This window comes from Aethalodelphis obliquidens, unplaced genomic scaffold (assembly GCF_003676395.1).
Source record: "Aethalodelphis obliquidens isolate GAN/ISIS:26980383/991018 unplaced genomic scaffold, ASM367639v1 scaffold14, whole genome shotgun sequence".
NCBI classification, from domain to species: domain Eukaryota; kingdom Metazoa; phylum Chordata; class Mammalia; order Artiodactyla; family Delphinidae; genus Aethalodelphis; species Aethalodelphis obliquidens.
Genome location: NW_020837958.1, coordinates 13,403,031 through 13,422,961, shown reverse-complemented (window position 1 = coordinate 13,422,961; position 19,931 = coordinate 13,403,031). Strand labels below are relative to the sequence as shown.

The 19,931-nt window shown below is 38.9% G+C and overlaps 1 long non-coding RNA gene across 1 annotated transcript in view; it reads left to right on the top strand.

Moving 5' to 3' along the window:
- Nucleotides 1-3,469: 3,469 nt before the first annotated feature.
- LOC113624834 (uncharacterized) overlaps nt 3,470-19,931 on the top strand; it is a 25,248-nt gene continuing 8,786 nt past the window's right edge. Inside the window, exon 1 of the long non-coding RNA XR_003434478.1 lies at nt 3,470-3,675. This is a non-coding gene — a long non-coding RNA (uncharacterized LOC113624834). The remainder of the gene's footprint in view (nt 3,676-19,931) is intronic.

The following is a 19,931-nucleotide window of genomic DNA, read 5'->3' as shown; positions in this document are numbered from 1 at the left end:
CTCCCACCCTCCCTATCCCACCCCTCCAGGTAGTCACAAAGCACTGAACTCATTTCCCTGTGCTATGTGGCTGCTTCCCACTAGCTATCTATAACTAAACTAAAAGTACACATTTAGTGAACAATTAAATACTAAGCTTCTGTATCTCAAGACAAATGATGATGAAAGTGTAACGTGCACAAAATATGCTTGGCATTTACTATCAAATCCCTCACTACCAAGGGTAAGATCCCTTTTAGTTAGGGTGTCATAGCCATATCACCAACCACTTGAAAACCAGAAGGCACAAATCTGCTGCAGAAGAAGCATCAGCATCTGCTTAATCCTAAGTGGATATTTAAAGAATGTGCCCATAGATAATGACTGCAGCTACAGAATGTACATTTACAAATCACTTTACGAAGCATAGCATTTTCACTTAGATCAATGGAATATTTTCCTAAATTAATTTTACTTGTTTTCACTTTCAGGTTTCTTGTGCACATTTGAAAAGTAAAGTATTGGGCAACTGAGAAGGGAAAAAATGGAGAACTTTGCAAACAGTTAAGTAATTCCAGTTTTACCACTGATACTTCAGATAGAAAGTCAGTTCAGTTATTTTCTGATATTGGATTTCTTTTTAAAATCCAATTCATGGAGTCCAAGGAAAGCTTTGGAAGTTCATCCTGTCCAAAGGGAAACACTTGAGGATTTTTTGAATGTTGCTGTAAATTCAATTAAAATGCTTAACAACGATGATAAACTTATTTGCTTTTCCATTAATAATATAAAAGCAAATTTTGGTGAAGCATAGCCATATAGTAAAAACTGTTCTTACTGAATGAAAACAGCCTGTGGAGCCAAATTGTACTCAAAATTGGTTGGGTGAACACATAAGCCATAATTTTGTACAAACAAGTCACAGTATTTTACCAATTTTAAAAAAAGCTGTCATTGTCAAACTTTATGCACACACGTACACACCCACAACAACTAAACTACCAAATGTTTTGTGACAAGGTTAATGTTGAAATTTAAAAAACTCCAACACGTTGGCACAGTAATATGAGCTTTATCTCCTTGCTGCTCGTGATCAGTCAGATTTAAAACATTTTTAAGTCTTTGAATTTTTATTTTATAAATCAGCCTGTGTCCTATAATGTATTGAATTTTTGTTTATTTAAAAATGAGAGCTCTAAAATTTGATTGAACTCAATTTAAAATCAGTTGGAAATCTTTAAAGTATGCAATAAATGGAAAGCTCCCAAAGTGCAACTTTTGAAACTTTTGGAGAACTGCCATGAATAAAAGCAAAGCTTGCAAACAAGAAGATCCTGAAATATTTTCTTATTAAAGCAAAGATGGAACTGAACAAATAAACTAATGATCACTCAAACAGTATATGAGATTTGATTTGGAAAATTGGTAATTGAGTTTGGAATGTCTCAACATGTAGGAAGAATAATTTGATGGGGCTTCTATTTTTTTTATTAGATAAATTGGTATTCTGTGCCAGAATGAAGTAAAAAAAAACCTATGATTTTTCACCATTTAAATCTGATGAAGCATTAAAAATAATAATAAATACAGGCAATCTTTACAGTAAATTTTGTCTTTAAAAATAGTTGTCAAAAATAGTTACTCCAAATGGAAGCTGAAAGATAGTATCTGAAATATTTAGGCTGAAATATTTAGTTCTTTCAATATAGAAAAATATTTTTGAGAATATCCTTCATCCAGCAAAAATCACCTTGCTCTTACCAGCATCTATAAGTTATTTTCTCAATTAAAAATATTTTTTTTTACTACAAATGACTCAGCTGAATATGTCAAGAATTTCAAATTAACCATAAATTACAATTTGAAGATCTCAAAAATCTTATGAAAAAAATCCACGCAAAAATAGAAATATATTGAAGGGACTTCCCTGGTGGTCCAGTGGTTAAGAAGCCTCCTGCCAATGCAGGGGACACATGTTCAATCCCTGGTCAGGGAACTAAGATCCCACATGCCGCAGGGCAACTACTGAGCCCGCGTACCACAACTAGAGAGCCCACGTGCCGCAACTACAGAGCCCATGCACTCTGGAGCCTGCTCGCCACATCTAGGGAGAAGCCCGAGAAGCCCACGCACCGCAAATCAATGAAGAGCCTGCACGCCGCAAGGGAATATCCTGCATGCTGCAACTAAGACCTGAAGAAGCCAAAAATAAATAAATAAATAAATATTTTTAAAAAGAAATATACTGAAAAAAGTTCTTCGGAAAAATACCGGTGACACCGTTTTAGAGTTTAAAATGGCTAAGAACGAGTAAGCAGAGCACAGAAGATTTTTAGGGCAGTGAAAATACTCTGCCTGATACTATGATGGTGGATACATGTCATTACACATTTGTCTAAACTCATTGAATGTATGCCTCCAAGAATGGACCCTAATATAAACTATAGACTCTGGGTGGTAACGATGTGTCAATGCAATAAATGTACCACTCTGGTGGGAGATGTTGATAATGGGAGAGTTGTGCATGTGGCAGGGGGCAGGAGGTATAAGGGCAGTCTCTACACCTTCTGCTCAGTTTTGCTGTGAATATTACTCAGCCATAAAAAAGAACGAAATTTTGCCATCTGCAGCAACATGAATGGACCTGGAGGGTATTATGCTTAGTGAAATAAGCCAGACAGAGACTGTATTTTCACTTATATGTGAAATCTAAAAAGTAAAACGAAAGATTGAATATAACAAAACAGAAACACTCACAGATAGAGAACAAACTAGTGGTTACCAGAGGGGAGAGGAGTTGGGGGGAGGGGCAAGACAGAGGAAGGGAGTCAAGAGGTACAAACTTCTAGGTATAAAATATTAATAAAATACAAAGATAGGGGCTTCCCTGGTGGCGCAGTGGTTGAGAGTCCGCCTGCCGATGCAGGAGACATGGGTTCGTGCCCCGGTCTGGGAAGATCCCACATGCCGCGGAGTGGCTGGGCCCGTGAGCCATGGCCGCTGGGCCTGCGCGTCCGGAGCCTGTGCTCTGCAACGGGAGAGGCCACAACAGTGAGAGGCCCGCGTACCGCAAAAAAAAAAACAAAAAAAACCAAAGATATAATGTGCAGCACAGTGAATATAACCAATATTTTATAATAATTTTAGTATTTTAAATGGAGTATAATCTATAAAAATATCAAATCACTATGTTATACTCCTGAGAATAATATAAATCAACTATACTTCAATAAAAAATATATATCTTAAAGGATAAAAATCACTAAGAAACTGATTGAAGAACAAGGTTATGTACCAAGAATTACTATTCTAATTATTATTTTTAATGGTCATATAATCAATATTTAGACATTTAAAGTTTTTGCATAAATATACATGGATACATGTTACTTTCAGTTTATTAGAAATAATTTTTGAAAATATTTTTGAACAGGAGTTGTCATTCTATCAATATAACAAAACTTTTCTCAGTCAATAAATATTTCAAAACTATGTAACAAATTATTTTAACACTCCTTTCTCCTCTCTAAAGTGTGTTGTCATCCTACTTTTGAGGGCAATTAAAAGAATACTATGCATCCTGAAAGCAGTCCTCAAAAGGGAGCAAAGGCAATGGGATAACCAGGGCACTTCTGAAGCAAGACACTTGATGAAGGACAGTAGTCATGTAGAACACCCAGCAGAAAAAAAGAAAAGGTCGGTTCCATTGACTCTGTTTTCTTGTCTGAAAAGAAAAGTTTGTCTTAAAGTAGATCCTACAAACCAGAGTGTGGGAATCACCTGGAATATTTTAAACAAACACTGATCCCAAATCTCCATGAGTGATGGAGAAAATGCAGAAATCCGCATTTTCAAAGGCTCCCGGGAGATGCTGAACCAGCTGCCTACTCAATAGTATGCATATACATATGTATATGATATATGTGTGTGTGCATGCACACAGACGTGTGTGTGTGTATATATATATATTTAATGGATATACACCAAAATGTTAGCCATAGTTAAGTTACCTTTGGATGGCACTATGGGTAATTTTTTAATGTATTTTCTCATTTTTGTTTGCCCATATTTTTTTAATTTTCTACAAGGAACATCTATTTCCTGTGCCATGTTGTAAATTTTCAAAGATGTTCTTTATTAAATGCTTTTTAATAAAAGCAAACAAAATTTTTCCATATGTGTATAAATACTTCATTTTGACCTTTTAGTTTAATCTCTACTTCTTGAATTACTTTTCTGTGGAGAATACTTGGATAATTTTGCAAGTGATGGTAAAATACACCTAGCATAAAATTTTCCGTTTTAACCATTTTTAAGCATACTGTTCCGTGGTATTAAGTACATTCTCATTGTTGTGCAACTATCACCACCAACCATCTTCAGAGCTCTTCATTGTGCAAAACTGAAACTCTGTACTGATTGAACAACTCCATATTCTCCCCTTCCTCCAGCCCTTTGCAACCATCATTCTGCTTTATGTCTCAATACATTCTGAGTACTCAAAGTATCTCGTATAAGCGGAATCATACAGTATTTGTTCTTTAATGACTGTATGATTATTTCACTTAGCATAATGTCCTCAAGGTTCATCCATGTTGTAGCATGTGTCAGAATTTCCTTCCTTGTTAAGACTGAATAATATTCTATTGCATGTATATACCACATTTTCATTATCAATTCATTCATCCATAGACACATTGCTTCCATCTTTTGAATGTTGATAATAATGTTGCTATGAACATAGGTGTACACATATCTCCTTGATTCTCTGCTTTCAATTGTTTTAGGTATATACCCAGAAGTGAAATTGCTAGATCATATGGTAATTCTGTTTTTAACTTTTTGAGGAACTGGCATGTCAGCTTCCATAGTGACTGCACCATTTTACATTCCCACCAACAGCACACAGGGTTACAATGTCTCCACATCCTTGCCAACAGTTGCTCTTTTCTATTTTGTTTTGTTTTTGTAGCAGCATCCTAATGGATGTGAAGTGGTATCTCATTGTGGTTTTGATTTGCATTTCCCCAATGATTAGTGATTTTGAGCATCTTTTCATGTACTTGTTGGCAGTTTTTATATCTTCTTTAGAGAAATGTCTATTCAAGTCCTCTGCCTATTCTTTTAATTGGGTTGTTTGTCTCTTTGTTATTGAATCATGGACATTTTTTGTATATTCTGCATCTTAACACCTTATCAGATATATGACTTGCAAATATTGTCTCCCATTCAGTGGGTTGCCTTCTCTGTTGATTGTGTCCTTTGATGCAGAGAAGTTTTAAATTTGGATGTAGTCCAATTTATTTATGTTTTCCTTAGTTGTCTGTGCCTTTAATGTTATATCTAAGAAATCATGGCCAAATCCAATGTCAGGAAGATTTTCTTTTATGTTTTGTTCTAAGAGTTTTACAGTTTGCTCTCATATTTAGGTCTTTGAGTTATTTTTTTGCAGGTGGTGTAAGATAAGGTCCAACTTCATTCTTTTGCATGTGGAAATCCAGTTGTCCCAGCACCATGGATTGAAACCACTGTCCTCCCCCTATATGGTCTGGGCACCCTTGTCAAAAATCATTTGACCATATGTGTGAGTGTTTCTGGGCTCTCTATTCTATTAAACTAGTCAAATGTCTGTCTGTATGCCTGAACCACACTATTGATCACTGAGTTGGAAATCAGGAATTGTGAGGCCTCCAGCATTGTTCTTCTTTTTCAAGTTTGTTTCGGCTCTCCAGGGTCCTTTGAGATTCCATATGAATTTTAAGATGGATTTTTCTATTTCTGGAAAATATATCTTTGGGATTTTGAGAGCAATTGCATTGCACCTATAGATCACTTTGGATAGTATTTACATCTTAACAATGTTAAGTCTTCTAATCTGTGAACACTGAATGTCTTTCCACTTTTTGGTGTTTTTTTATTTCTTTCAGCAACATTTTGTAATTTTCAGTGTATAAATCTTTTGCCTCCTTGGTTAAGTTTATTCCTAAGTATTTTATTCTTTTAGATGCTATTGTAAATGGAATTGTTTTCATTTCCTTTGAAATTCCTTTTTAGTATATAGAAATGAAACTGATTTTTGTGAGTGATTTGGGGGTATTTTTCCCCTTTTTTTGGAGTTGGAAATGTTCTATATTTTGCTATGAGTGGATTACACTGAAGTATACTTATATAAAAATTCACCAATTTGGACAGCTAAGATTTTTGTTCTTTACTGCACATAAATTAATCCTCAAAAAAGTAAAAAGTTATGAAATATTCCAAGCAAAAAAAGTGTGAAGGATCATCCTTTTACAGAACACCTTAAAAATAACAACCGAGTCAGTTGGAGTCTTAGGTATAGACAGGTTCTTTCCCACTCCATCCCATCCCAGGTAACCTCCAATCTGAAATTGCTGAGTATTATTCTCTTCATGGTTATTTTAATGGTAAGTTCACATTATGGGTTCTCCACCCAAATCTAGAAGTCCTTATTACTTCTTCTATTTGAAATTTTAAAGTCAATTATTAAGTTCAGTGACGAAAGTTATCAGAAGAATACTTTTCCTGAAAATTATTTTTCCTTAGGGATAAAAAAAGGAAAATCAAAACCCTTCTCAGTGTAGCCTCAAATGCTGTACAGTCAAGTCACCCTGCAGATGGGGATGGGCTGTTGGTCATTCTCTGGGTCAGCAGGATTGTTACTTGGACCATTCTCTCCTCAACCTCTTGCTCCAAGTCACCCTTATACTGGCACAAAGCCTCTCTGACCTCTATGTTTTGGCAGCATCTTCTGAAACGGGATCTCAAATGTGTCAAGATCATGATTTGTTTTAAATCATTGTTTCCCACTTAATTTTTTCCTGCTTCTTGTTCTTCTTCCACTCATTTCTTTTATTTGACATTTTTCTTGTTTCCTGAGGCAGGCTTGCATCACTATAAACTTCCCTTTTAGAACTTTTCTTGTGCCCCACAGATTTTGTATCATTGTGTTTTTATTTTCATTTGTCTCCAAGTATTTTTTTATTTCGTCTTTGATTTATTCAATGACCCATTGATTGTTTAGTAGTAGCATTTTGTTTAGCTTCTATGTGTTTGTGTCTTTGAAGTTTTTTTCCTGTAGTTGATTTTTAGTCTCACAGTTTTGTGGTCAGAAAAGATGCTTGATATGATTTCAATTTTCTTAAATTTACTGAGGCTTGTTTTGTGTCCTAGCACGTGATCTATCCTGGAGAATGTTCCATGTGCACTTGAAAAGAATGTGTATTCTGCTGCTTTGGGATGGAATGTTCTATATGTATCTATTAAGTTCATCTGCTCTAATGTGTTGTTTAAGGCCAGGGTTGCCTTATTAATTTTATGTCTGGATGATCTGTCCATTGATATAAGTGGGGCGTTAAAGTCCCTTGTTATATTGTGTTACTGTCAGTTTCTCCTTTTATGTCTGTAAATATTTGCTTTATGTATTTAGAAGTTTCTATGTTGGGTGCATATATATTTACAATTGTTATTTCTTCTTCTTGGATTGATCCCTTGATAATTATGAAATGTCCTTCTTTGTCTCTTGTTACAGTCTTTGTTTTAAAGTCTACTTTGTCTGAGATAAGTATTGCTATCCCATCTTTATTTTTGTTGCCATTTGCATGGAATACCTTTTTCCATCCCCTTCCTCACTTTCAGTCTTTGTGTGTCTTTAGATCTGAAGTGACTCTCTTGCAGACAACATATAGATGGATCTTGGTTTTGTATCCATTCAGCCACTCTATGCCTTTTTATTGTAGCATTTAGTTCATTTACATTTAAAGTTATCATTGACAAATATATACTTCTTGCCATTTTGTTATTTGTTTTGAGGTGGTTTTTGTAGTTCTTTTCTGTTTCTTCATCTTTTGCTCTCTTCCCTTTAGATTTGATTACTATCTTTAGCTTTATGTTTGGATTCCTTTCTCTTTTTTGTCTGTGTATCTATTATAGATTTTTGATTTGTGTTACCATGAGGGGTGTGTGTGTGTGTTTTAAGTTGCTGATCTCTTAAGTTTGAACACATTTTAACAACCTTGCATTTTCACTCCCCTCACCCCCACATGTAATGTTTTTGATATCATATTTTACATATTTTGTGTGTGTGTATCCCTTAACTACTTATTGTGGATATAGATGATTTTACTACTTTTGCCTTTTAACCTGCCTACTAGCTTTATAAGTGGTTTGTCTACTACCTTTACTGTATATTTGCCTTTACCAATGAGATTTTTCCTTTTGTAATTTTTATATATCTACTTGTGGCTTTTTCTTTTCTTCTTAGAGAAATCCCTTTAACACTTCTTGTAAAGCTGATTTGGTGGTGCTGAACTCTTTTAAATTTTGCTTGTCTGTAAAACTTGATCTTTCCATAAAATCTGAATGATAGCCTTGCCTGGTAGAGTATTTTTAGTTGCAGGTTTTTTTCCTTTCATCACTATAAATATATTGTGCCACTCCCTTCTGGCCTGCAGAGTTTCTGCTGAAAAGCCAGCTAGCTGATAGTGTTATGGGAGTTCCCTTATACATAACTAGTTACTTTTCCCTTGCTGCTTTTAAGATTCTCTCTTTCATTTTTCTCATTTTAATTACAATGCATCTTGGTGTGGTCCTCTTTGGGTTGATCCTGTTTGGGATTCTCTGTGCTTCCTGGACATGGATGTCTGTTTCCTTTCCCAGGTGAGGGAGCTTTTCAACTATTATGTCTTCAAATTTGTTCTCTGCCCTTTTTCTCTCTTATCCTTCTGGAGACCCCTATAATGTGAATGTTAGTGTGCTTGATGTTGTCCCAGAGGTCTCTTAAACTGTTCAAATTTTTTTAAATTCTTTTTTCTTTTTTTCTGTTCAGCTTGAGTGATTTCCACTACTCTCACTTCCAGTTTTCTGATTTGTTCCTCTGTATTCTACTGTTGATTCCTTGTAGTGTATTTTTATTTGTTGCTGTATGCTTCAGCTCTGTTTGGTTCTTCTTTATATTTTCTTTTTGTTAAACTTGTCACTGGGTTCATCCATTCTTCTCCCAAGTTTGTAAAGCATCTTTATGATTGTTACCTTGAACTCTATTGGGAAGATTGCTTATCTCCACTTCACTTAGCTCTTCTTCTGTGATTTTATCTTGTTCCTCGATTTGGAACATATTCAGCTGTTGCCTCATTTTGCCTAATTCTCTGTTTTTATTTCTATGTATTTGGTAGGTTGGTTACACTTTATAATCTTGGAGAAGTGGCTTTATGTAGAAGATATTTTATGGGGCCCATCAATGCACTCCCCTTTGGTCACCAGAGCTATATGCACTAAGAATGCCCTCTAAGTGGACTGTATGACCCTTCTGTTGTGGTGGACTGACTACTGTGGGCACGCTGGTAGGTGTGACTGGCCCCTGGTCTGGCTGGTTGCTAGTCCCTGCCTAATGCAGAGGCTGCCTGCTTCTGATGGGTTGGGCCAAGTCCTGGCACAGCTGGCTGCATGGCCCTGAGAGTCCTGGTCCTGAGGCTAGCTCATTGTTGGGCAGGGCTGTGGAGCACTAGGGGTCATGGGGCTAGTTCTGGCCCGCTGATAGGCAGAGCCGGGTCCTGGGGTAGCTGGCTGCAAGTCTGGGGGTCCTGAAGCTAGTATCATCCTGCTGGTACGCGAGGCCAATTCCTGACATGCTGACTGTGGGGTCCTGAGCGTCCTGGAGCTGGTGTCAGCCCACTGGTTGGTAAGGCCATGTCCCCGGGGTTGTTGGGGGCTCAGGAAACTGGCCTGCTATGGAAACTGGCCTGCTCGTGGATGGGACTGTTTCCCTGTCTGGCTAGCTGCTTGGCCTGGGGTGTCTCAGGACTGGTGCCTACTGGCTGGTGGGCAAGGCCAGGTCCTAGTGCTAATAAGCTACAGGGAGGATTCCAAAATGGTGCTTACCAGTACTAGTGTTCTCACTAAAATGAACTCTCAAAAATGGCTGCTGCCAGCATGCATGTCCCCAGTGGGAGTCCCAGTTGCCTCCTACCCCTTCTTGAGGCTCCCCAAGATCAGCAGGTCACTCTGACCAAGGCTCCTTTCACATTACTTCTGCCCTTGGTTTCAGAGCATGTCAGATTTTGTTTGTGCCCTTTAAGAGTGGATTCTGTTTCCCACAGCCCTCTGGCTCTACTGAAAATAATTCCCACTGGCCTTCAAAGCCAAATGTTCTGGGGCCTTATATTCCTGGTGCAGGAGCCCGGGGCTGGGGAGTCCAACGTGGGACTCAGACCCCTCACTCCTTGAGGAGAACCTCTGCAGTTGTAATTATCCTCCCATTTGTGGGTTGCCTACCAGAGGGGATGGGTCTTGACTATATTGCATCTCTGCCCCTCCTACCCATCTCATTGTTGTTCCTTTTTATATTTTTAGTTGTGGAAGATCTTTTCTGCTAGTTTTTTTCTGTAGGTCATTTTCATAGATAGCGCTCTGTAAATAGTTGTAATTTTGGTGGGCCCATGGGAGTAGGTGAGCTCACTTCCTACTCTGCCATCTTGGTTACCAGAGATGTGTGTTAATTTTGTATCCTACAGCTTTGCTGAATTTGTTTGTTAGTTCTAACAGATGTGTGTCTATGTGTGCGTGATTTTTAGGGGTTTTACGTAAAAGATCATGTCATCTGCAAATGGAGATAATTTTACTTCTTCCTTTCCAGTTTGGATGCCTTTTATTTCTTTTTCTTGTCCAATTGTTCTAGCCAGGAATTCTAGTATTATGTCAAATAAAAGTGGCAAAAGTGGGCATCCTTGTCTTGTTGCCGACCTTACAAGAAATACTTTTAGTCTTTCACCATTTAATATGATGCTATCTGTGGGATTTTTATATATGGCCCTTATTATGTTGAAGTAGTTTTTTTCTGTTCCTACTTCCTTGAGAATGTTTTCTTTGTCATGAAAGCGTGCTGAATTTTGTCAAAGGTTTTTTCTACAACATTTGAAATGATCATGTGGATTTTTTTCTTTATTCTGTTGGTGTGATGGATTACATTCATTGTTTTTCATGTGTTGAACCACCTTTATACTCCAGAAATAAATCCCACTGGTCCTAGTGTAAAATCCTTGTAACATGCTGTTGAATTCAGTTTCCTCATATTTTGTTGAGGACTTTTGTATCAGTATTCACCAGGGATATTGGTCTGTAGTTTTCTTTTCTTATAGTGATTTATCTAGTTTTGATATCAGAATAATGCTGTCCACAAATGAGTTTGAAAGTGTTTCCTCCTTTTCTGGTTTTTGGAAGAGTTTGAGAAAGATTAATGTTAATTCTTCTTTCAGTGTTTTGTAGAACTTACCAATGAAATCATCTGGTCCTGGACTTCTCTTTAAGAGTTTTTTTTTGTCACGAATTCAGTCTCCTTTCTAGTTATTATAAGTCTGTTCAGATTTTCTATTTCTTCATGATTCAGTCTTGGTAGGTTTTGTGTTTTAGGAATTTGCCCATTAAACAAAAATGTTAAAGGGGTAATCAGTGGTATAATCAGTGAGAAGTTTGCTCTCACTTTTATCCTCATCAATTCATTTCCTACATTCCTCCACAGGTAACCAATTATATTTATTCCTTGGGGTAGTGTTCCAGTGTTTTATATACCATTACTATGAATTGAAGTATATACTTACTTTTCCCCCTTCCTAACACAAAAGCACCTTTTGCTTTTGTTTATTTTCTATTTAAGAATGTATTATGAGGCTCTCTCCATTGTGAGCTTCCTTTGTGTGAATAAATCATACTTTATTGTTGAATGAAAACATATCTTGGTTTAGAATTTTTAAATGACAGAACTGTTGCCTCAGCACTTTAAAGATAATGATTTCATTGTTCTATGGCATGCATTGTTGCTGATAAAAAGTATTGTCATTTTGACTGTTCATTACTTTTCAAGTAATCTTGTTTATTTCTGGTTGTTTTTCATTGTCTTTGGTGTTTTTTATTTTCCTCACAAATTGTTTAGGTGTGAATTTATTTTTATTTATACTATCCAGGACTCTTCTGTACTTGTTCTGTCTGAGAACTGAGAACTTGTGATTTTCTTCAATTTTGGAAATTTCTTATTTATTATCTTTTTCAAATTATCACTTTATCCTATATTCTCTAGTCTTATCTTCTTGAATTCCTATCAAATAAAGGATGACATGTAAAAATTCAAGCAACACCATTTATGTTGGACACCTTGTGAAGAGTAACCTTTAGAACTGTACAACATAGCAGCCCGATTTTATATCTGCTGGATTTTCTCAATCTACCCTCCATATTTTCTATCTGTTCATTTGTATTTGCCACCTGTTCTCTGTGATACAGTCTAAGCAGTTTCCTCAGTTTTATCTCACAATTCACTAATTTTCTCAGCAGCGTTGTCTAGCCTTCTATTAATTCTTTATTTTCTTGACTGCATTTTCTTTCTGTTCTTTGTCAATGTGTCTTATTTTACTGTCCTCTTCTTTCACTTTGGATCATAGTTCATCCTCCCCTGCACTTCTTAAAACTTCTTAATTGTTTGAAACATACTTGCTTTGTTGTCTCTTTTAGATTGTTCTACTAGGTCCAGCTCCTAGGAGGCTAACTTTTTGTTTATGGTGCCTTATGACTCCTATGGTAGCTTATTTACTCACATAGTTTTTCATTTTACTGCTTTTGATGTTGTGAGCTTGTCTTCAGCAGGAGGCCCATGTACTCTGGATTTTGGAAGAGGGCTTTCAATAGTTCTACACCAATTTTATGTTAATTCCTTGGATAGGATTTCTGCAAGACACAGGTAGTTTAAATCCAATCACCACACCCTTGCTTTCTACAGTCTTGGAGTATTTATATCTCAAGTGCAAATTTTTTAATCACCTATGTCCTTGACAAATGACAGGCTTCCTTTATCTTTCTTTTTCTTTTTCTTTTTTTACTTTTATACAAATCATTATACTTTCACACAATGGATAAACTCTTGAAATTTTTCATGAATATCAAAATCATACTTTAAATGCAATGGTAGATGTTTTCAAAAAGTAAATAATCACTTTCTACTCTACCAAAACGTAAATAAGGACCCAGTAAGTAGGATGTTGTTTTAAATTTAATTTGGTATTGCTCATTTAAAAAGTGATTGGGCCATCTTGATATATCCCCCTGTACCCCTCACACCACCCCGCTACAAAGCAGAAAATTCAGCAGAAATTTGAATATTGTTCAGCGACTCTCAGCTGTCATTAAATACTGTGGATAGAAATTCACCAAAAAAAAAAAATGAGGAACTAAGGGTTTTGGTTTGCATATGAATTCAGAAGTAGCCTGGGAATTTGGGGTTTCCTAACTGTGGGTCCCCTGAGCCCTCTTTTTGGTGGTACTGACAGCTTCCTCTGAAAAGTCAAAATGCCTGTGTTTTGGGTGTGGCTCCCAAATTTGCTTCTGTAACTAGTGTGACTCATTTGTTGGGCTTACTTAATATAAAGTTGTGGGAAGTTGTGGGAAGTGAGCTACTTACCAGGAGAAAAATATAGTACTTTGGGGGTTTTTAATGGCTTTCCTGAGACAAGGTGTCTGCTGAAATGAAATGGCATTAACACTTTGAAGGGTGTGTTCTGTGCCTGGTAGAAGACCTGAAGCTAGTATCATCTGATAACTTCTACTGGGAAGGAAGGAAAGTGACACTGATTGAACACCCGTCATATGTAGGATCCTGAGCCAGGTGCTTTGCATTAAAAGATATTGTTTCTTAATCCTCCTAAAAACTTCATTTTATAAATAAGGGGATTAAGGTTTAGAAAGTTGACAGTCTTGTTCCTGGTCACACAGCCAGCAAGTAGGTAAGGGAGCTGGGATTTTAAAGTTCATATTCTTTCTGAGTCCACTGGGCCTGGAAGGATGTACAGTAAAGTCATAAATTAAATTCACTGCTGGGAAAGTATGTAAAGGGCTGAAATTAGCAACTGTACCACCTTAAGAAAAATTAAAGAGAAACTGTGTGTGGTGAAGGGAAATTTTTTCCTAGTAAAAATTGTATCACTTTTTTGGACTTCCTGTGTCTGATGCCCTGTCTTCATAGTGAGGCCAGACCCAGCATGAAGTCCTTGTGCTCCATGAATATTACTCGTCTCTAATGTATTCTCTTGGTCCTTGTATGAGGCTGAATTCTGACACCTGGGATGAGCCTCAGCAGACGTCAAACTGGTGTGTCATTTTATGAGTGAGAGCTTCTGAGCTAACTCCCATGAGCTGTGACTCACTGGGCTTCTAAGTATAACTTGTCATGGCTTCTCAGATAATGGGTTTGTCTCAATGGCTTTCAGGGACGGATTAGATCAGTCCTATATTTTGTGGGTCTTGGGTGTTCAACCAACTCGTGATATTCTTTGTGGAAATAGAGTCTGACACGCTGTCCAGAATTTGAGTGGTGTCTCCAAAGTTTTCACAGTGACTTGACAATGCCTCTTAGCAAGTGCTCCCAGGGTTCAGATGTCAGTGGTGGAGTTTGGCAGTCTTGCTTCAGGTCTCAACACAGGAGTGTACAAATCCTGAAAGAGCTTTGGCATCACAAGGACATTAATACCCCATGGCTGTGATGGTGGTGACGGGCAATAGACTTTACACCCCACAGATGCGGCAACTCAGGGAACAACAGAGACAATAGCACTAGAGAGGGCGAATAGAGGGCACGTTCAAAAGAGGAAAGAGTGTCATCTGACCTGTGGAAACTGACAGAACGTGTACTTGTGGGGCACCTCCTGGTGACTTTTGGGAGTAACTGGGGAGACACTGCCAGCAGTTAGTAGCCCTGCAAAGCAGACAGCAACAGCCTCTGAAACACAGGCTACATTGCCACACACTGCTGTGTCTGAAAGGGACCTGAGAGATCCAACATTTAATTGTCACCCTTTACAGATCAAACACACCTCACAAAGGCTAAATGATTTTCCAGCATTACACAGCTGGTTAGGAGCCACTACTTTTCAAGCCCCCAATTAGTTTTTTGTTTTATTGTGTGTTTTTTTGGCTGCACCGCGCGGCGTGTGGGATCTTAGTTCCCTGACTAGGGATCGAGCCCGCACCCCCTGCAGTGGAAGCACAGAGTCTTAATCGCTGGACCATCAGGGAAGTCCTCCCAATGAGCATTTTTGATGCACAACAAATATCTAAGTTTTTCCTCCAAAATTAAAATATTTTTCTGTGTTTCTGATTCAGTTGACTAAAACTGGGTGGGGGGGAAGTTGGGGTCATTTAAAAAAACATGGACAGTGTAATTCAGTGGTATATTTCCAACTGTAGGATCTTCAGAATGTGACACCATGTCTAAAGCTCTGTATCTATACGGTTCACGCAGAAATTTCTATAGTGGGCTCAGAGCTCAGGATTTGGAGGATGAATCTGCACTGAGACTTCTCCTCTTCTGTCATGCGTATTGCCCCTCAGATGCCTCGTCCAACCCTGACCAAATAGCTGAGACAGCTCATCATGGGGTGGGGATGAAGAGGAACCAGACAAAGGGCAAGAGGGACCTGGGGGCAAGTCTCAGCCTGAGTCAGACTTGAAAGAGACCAAGACCATATGCTAAGTGTAAAGGACCAAAGTCAAAGTCGATGCAAACTTGGGAGTAAGGCAAAGACAAGGTTCAAAGAGAATAGGAGCAAGCAAAGGAGAAGGGTCTATGGAGGGAAGAGCAGAGAGATTTCCTATCACTTCAGCAGAGAGATTGCCAACATTTATCAACTGATAGGAGCTACTAGAGCAATGGATTAGGGATCAAGCTTGGTGGGATTGTTCTGTAATTGACCAGTGATGTCTGCTCTGAACGACAAGCACAGTGTATTTCCAGTATGTGGGAGTATAGCCAGCTGGTTAAAAGTGCGAACTCTCCAGACTTTCTCATCTCTACCCCTTATGGCTGGTGACCTTGGACAAGTCACTTACCTTTTCAGTGTCTTATTTTCCCCATTTGTAAAATGGGATTAAAAACCCATAAAGGTTTTGTGAACATTAAATGCAATAATGAAAGTATATTACCTAGCACAATGCCTGAGATGGAGGCAGCATTCACTAAATGTTAACCGTTATTGCAGTGCTATCCCTTATCTTGGACCACTGCCCTGAACAGTTTTGGGGTGTTCATAATATGAGGATCAGATATAAAAGGCCACAAAGAACATGAGGTTAATTGGACAACTTCACTTTTTCTGACAATGCCTATAAGGCATTTTGAGTCTAGAGTATTTAAAACAAAACTTAAAAGTATGTTTTGAACCTGAATGCTGGACGGGGGGGTTGGGTTGTGGGGATGCTCTTAAAACAATGTGGATTTCATAAAAGCAGCCTCCACCTAATCCACATTGGTGCTAAGTGTGGGTTTTTGTTTAAACCAGTCATAACATTTCATTGGCTTGCTCTCTGGTTATTTTTAGTCTTCACACTTTTGAAAATCCTCCCTCTGCACTGGAATTAGGGGGGTGGGGAGATGGGAGTGAAGAAGCTTTGACCATGCAGGCTTGGACCTCATATTGTGTAACAGATTTTGCTGTGTGCAGATGGGGCTTGAAGGTGGCACGACCTCTTCTCTGAACACTTGTTACCCTACTGGGGCTGGCAGCCTGTGAGTCCACCACTCACCTCCAGGTCTCTCACCCAGAGATTTTGTTCACTTATACCCCTCATACTTCAGGTCAAAGAGGGAAGGAAGCATCCCGTTGTTCCCACCTGTCCTTTTCTAAAATTTTTATTTTACTTTTGGCTGCATTGGGTCTTGGGTGCTGCGCGCAGGCTTTTCTCTAGTTGCGTTGAGCAGGGGCTACTCTTCGTTGCGGTGCTCGGGCTTCTCATTGTGGTGGCTTCTCTTGTTGCGGAGCACCGGCTCTAGATTAGTGGCCTTCAGTAGTTGCGGTACGTGGGCTCAGTAGTTGTGGCTCATAAGCTTAGCTGCTCTGCGGCATGCGGGATCTTCCTGGACCAGGGCTCGAACCTGTGTCCCCTGCATTGGCAGGCGGATTCTTTTTTTTTTTTTTGGATTCTTAACCACTGTGCCACCAGGGAAGCCCTCCCACCTGTCCCTTTAAGATGTATGCTGTCATGCTATTTTCTCTCTCTCTGTCCCTCTCTTTCTCTCTTTGCCTTTCTCTGTCTCTCTATCTCTCAGTATTTCTGGCCATACCTTGTTTTCTGAGGATGTAAACCTCTGCCTTCCTCTCTAAGTCAAATCCCATTGTTAGTCTCAGCGACGCAACTTTCAGGTGGACAGTTACCCTGTTCCTAGTTCCTTGGTTCCTTGAATCCCTCATGACCAATGACCACCCCTCCACCCCACCTCAGCCACCCACCCATCTTTTCGCTGTCATCACCAGAGAGTATACCACCTTTGAAATCTGTCAATGTCACTCTTTCTGACCATCACCTCTTACCTTCCATCTCACCTCCTCTATTTGGGATATCATACTTTATCTCAGAGACAAACCTTTTATTCCCCACCACTCCCTCCCTACTCAGCAGCTCTTTCCTTTATTCACATCCCATCTTATCCTAGCTTAGATTTCATGGCCCACCATTTTAATCTCTCTTGCAACTACTCTCAAACTTCCTTGTCTCATCCTTTGTCCTATTCACTTGACACAGCTCAAACTCCTGAACGAATCCAGCTTTCTATCTTCTGCCTTCTCTATGCTTATATGTGAACAATTGGACATTGCAGGAGAAAAATCAAAGAATGCAGTTCACTGGTTTCACTATAAATTCATGATCACAATTTTAAAAGATATCTAGTAATCCTACCACTTTTTGAATAGAAGTCTGGCCTTCCCAGTTTCCAAGGTGACTATTTAGTATTCAAAACACACTGTCTTCCTTTCCTTATTTCTGGGGTTCCTCCCCACAAACTTCACTAATAAAAGTGGCCAGACATGCACAACCTTTATTTCCCTAACATAACATAAAAGCTACAATCCTGTCTACATGCTGTCCCTCTTCTCCAAACTTCCTGTTTCAGAGCACAAAGTGGCCCTAACCAAGGGCCACTCTTTCTGTCTTCTCTCATTTTATCAAGGATACTTTACTCATCTCCTTTCTATATTTCTAATGTATCTCTCTTCTACCATGTTATTCCCATCACTACATAGATATAATGTAATAGTATTTACCTTAAAAAACAAAGAGAAAAACTCCCATCCTCCATTAACTTAACAGTCCTCCACCAGTTCTGCTCTTCTTAGCCAAAATTCTTGAAAAGCTCCGACATACTCTGTCCTGTATCTTCTATTTCATCTTCAACTCATTCTGGCTTCCATCCCCACTTCTTAAATGAAATTGTTTTATCAAAGTTACTGATGACCTTGAAATTCAAGAGTTACTTTTCTAGCCTCTTCTTTATCAACCCAGTTGAGCATCCGCTCCTTGGAATGCTTCCTTTTGCTGACTTTCCTTACCTCATCACCTGACCCTTCTCATTCCCTCAATATCCTAATGATAGGGCCAAAGGTTCAGTCCTAGACATTTTCTGTCTACACACTCATGTCAAGACCTTAAGAGTCATCTATGTTGGCATAGCCATCTCTATGATGGTGGTTCCCGAATTCATATGCCCCACTTTGATAGCTCGCATGAGTTCTGGGTTCTAACAATAACAATAATATTAACTACAGTAACAACAACAAAAGTAACTAACACTGGACTGTTGACCACATGGCAGCCCTGTGTGAAGCACTTATATGATTGAATCGTTGATCTTTATCACACAGCTTTGAAGTAGATCCACTGTAATCCTCACCTTATAGATGGGGAAACTGAGACACAGGTGCCTGTGTATCTTGCCACTCCCAATTTGTAAAGCGTAGATCTGGATTTTAAACTAAGCAATTGATTTTATCTACTAGACAGAAATTTTAGTACCTATCCATCCAACGTGTTTTCATGACATGTTACACAAGACAGAAATCTGAAAGCCATCTTTGGATTATTTCTTTCTCTCACTCTCCACATATATTTTCTTTGGAATTCCTGGTAATTTCAGGTTAAACACACATCTTGAATCCAATTACATTTTCCCATTTCTCCTGCCATCACCTGGTCCAGGTTTTGTCTACCTTGGGGCAATTTACATTAGGGGTTGGATAAATCCTTGTGGTGGGGACCTCTCATGTGCAATTTGTAAGATGTTTTGCAGAATCCCTGGCCTCTCCCACTAGATGCCAGCAGCACCGGCCCCCACCCCCAGCCCCAGTCATGACCACCAAAAATGTCTCCAGACATTGCCAAGTGTCCCTGGAGGACTGAGGACCACTAACTTAATCTAAGTCCTCACTATTTCTTGACTGAAACTACAACAATAGTCTTCTGCCTGGACTTCTTGCTTCAAGTTTTATTCCTATTTTTATTTTGTTGTCCACAAAAACAAACAGCAAATGAAAATAAGGTTACAGTATCCTTCTGTCTAAAATGCCTTAATGGTTTCCTTAATGGTTTCCTAGTGAACTTGGAAAAAAAAGTTTAAGGAAAACTATCACATTTTTCAAAGGCTTTGTGTGATCTGGCCTCTGCAAATTCACCAGTCTCATTTTATATTACCTTCCCCTTTGCTTCAGCCACGTAAGATTTCTTTCAGCTCCTTGAATCAGTTGACTTTTCTACCAACATGCTCTTCCCTCTGCCAATAAAGCTGCTGCCTCCCTCACAACACACCCACCATAGACACACCATACACACACCATACACACACCACACACACCACACACACACCACACACACCACACACACACCACACACACACCACACACACACCACAGACACCACACACACCATACCACGCACACTGCACACACCACGCACACCACACACACACCACGCACACCACACACACACCACGCACACCACACACACACCATACACACACCACACACACCACACACACACCACGCACACCACGCACACCACACACACACACCACACACACCACGCACACCACACAAACCATACACACCACACACACCGCACACACCACA